Source organism: Trachinotus anak, unplaced genomic scaffold (assembly GCF_046630095.1).
Source record: "Trachinotus anak isolate AG129_WGS33_773 ecotype Australia unplaced genomic scaffold, CSIRO_AGI_Tana_v1 ptg000094l, whole genome shotgun sequence".
NCBI lineage: Eukaryota > Metazoa > Chordata > Actinopteri > Carangiformes > Carangidae > Trachinotus > Trachinotus anak.
Genome location: NW_027273945.1, coordinates 57,501 through 60,000, shown reverse-complemented (window position 1 = coordinate 60,000; position 2,500 = coordinate 57,501).

Genomic DNA, 2,500 nt, shown 5'->3' with positions numbered 1-2,500 from the left:
TTAATGTCACAGGGCCAGTGGCTGGGTGATATGCCTGGGTGCTGGAGCTCTGATACAGGGGAGAGAGGCATGTGTGTGTGGCTGTGGAGGTCCTATGGGGGTGATGTGTGGCCCTTTAATGTCACAGGGCCAGTGGCTGGGTGATATGCCTGGGTGCTGGAGCTCTGACACAGGGGGATAGAGGCATGGATGTGTGGCTGTGGAGGTCCTGTGGAGGTGCTGTGTGGGCCTTTAATATCACAGGGGGAGAAGCTGGGCCATGAGCCTGGCCCCTGGAGCTCTGATACAGGGGAGAGAGGCATGTGTGTGTGGCTGTGGAGGTCCTGTGGAGGTGCTGTGTGGGCCTTTAATATCACAGGGGGAGAAGCTGGGCCATTAGCCTGGCTCCTGGAGCTCTGATACAGGGGAGAGAGGCATGGATGTGTGGCTGTGGAGGTGCTGTGTGGGCCTTTAATATCACAGGGCCAGTGGCTGGGTGATATGCCTGGGTGCTGGAGCTCTGACACAGGGCCAGAGAGGCATGTGTGTGTGGCTGTGGAGGTCCTGTGGAGGTGCTGTGTGGGCCTTTAATATCACAGGGGGAGAAGCTGGGCCATGAGCCTGGCCCCTGGAGCTCTGATACAGGGGAGAGAGGCATGTGTGTGTGTGGCTGTGGAGGTCCTGTGTGGCCCTTTAATGTCACAGGGCCAGTGGCTGGGTGATATGCCTGGGTGCTGGAGCTCTGACACAGGGGGAGAGAGGCATGGATGTGTGGCTGTGGAGGTCCTGTGGAGGTGCTGTGTGGGCCTTTAATATCACAGGGGGAGAAGCTGGGCCATGAGCCTGGCTCCTGGAGCTCTGATACAGGGGAGAGAGGCATGTGTGTGTGGCTGTGGAGGTCCTGTGGAGGTGCTGTGTGGGCCTTTAATATCACAGGGGGAGAAGCTGGGCCATGAGCCTGGCCCCTGGAGCTCTGATACAGGGGAGAGAGGCATGTGTGTGTGTGGCTGTGGAGGTCCTGTGTGGCCCTTTAATGTCACAGGGCCAGTGGCTGGGTGATATGCCTGGGTGCTGGAGCTCTGACACAGGGGCAGAGAGGCATGTGTGTGTGGCTGTGGAGGTCCTGTGGAGGTGCTGTGTGGGCCTTTAATATCACAGGGGGAGAAGCTGGGCCGTGAGCCTGGCCCCTGGAGCTCTGATACAGGGGAGAGAGGCATGTGTGTGTGTGGCTGTGGAGGTCCTGTGGAGGTGCTGTGTGGGCCTTTAATATCACAGGGGGAGAAGCTGGGCCATGAGCCTGGCCCCTGGAGCTCTGATACAGGGGAGAGAAGCATGTGTGTGTGGCTGTGGAGGTCCTGTGGAGGTGCTGTGTGGCCCTTTAATATCACAGGGCCAGTGGCTGGGTGATATGCCTGGCTCCTGGAGCTCTGACACAGGGGGAGAGAGGCATGGATGTGTGGCTGTGGAGGTCCTGTGGAGGTGCTGTGTGGGCCTTTAATATCACAGGGGGAGAAGCTGGGCCATGAGCCTGGCTCCTGGAGCTCTGATACAGGGGAGAGAGGCATGTGTGTGTGGCTGTGGAGGTCCTGTGGAGGTGCTGTGTGGCCCTTTAATGTCACAGGGCCAGTGGCTGGGTGATATGCCTGGGTGCTGGAGCTCTGACACAGGGGGATAGAGGCATGGATGTGTGGCTGTGGAGGTCCTGTGGAGGTGCTGTGTGGGCCTTTAATATCACAGGGGGAGAAGCTGGGCCATGAGCCTGGCCCCTGGAGCTCTGATACAGGGGAGAGAGGCATGTGTGTGTGGCTGTGGAGGTCCTGTGGAGGTGCTGTGTGGGCCTTTAATATCACAGGGGGAGAAGCTGGGCCATGAGCCTGGCCCCTGGAGCTCTGATACAGGGGAGAGAGGCATGTGTGTGTGTGGCTGTGGAGGTCCTGTGGAGGTGCTGTGTGGGCCTTTAATATCACAGGGGGAGAAGCTGGGCCATGAGCCTGGCCCCTGGAGCTCTGATACAGGGGAGAGAGGCATGTGTGTGTGTGGCTGTGGAGGTCCTGTGGAGGTGCTGTGTGGGCCTTTAATATCACAGGGGGAGAAGCTGGGCCATGAGCCTGGCCCCTGGAGCTCTGATACAGGGGAGAGAAGCATGTGTGTGTGGCTGTGGAGGTCCTGTGGAGGTGCTGTGTGGCCCTTTAATATCACAGGGCCAGTGGCTGGGTGATATGCCTGGCTCCTGGAGCTCTGATACAGGGGAGAGAGGCATGTGTGTGTGGCTGTGGAGGTCCTGTGGAGGTGCTGTGTGGGCCTTTAATATCACAGGGGGAGAAGCTGGGCCATGAGCCTGGCCCCTGGAGCTCTGATACAGGGGAGAGAGGCATGTGTGTGTGGCTGTGGAGGTCCTGTGTGGCCCTTTAATGTCACAGGGCCAGTGGCTGGGTGATATGCCTGGGTGCTGGAGCTCTGACACAGGGGGAGAGAGGCATGTGTGTGTGGCTGTGGAGGTCCTGTGGAGGTGCTGTGTGGC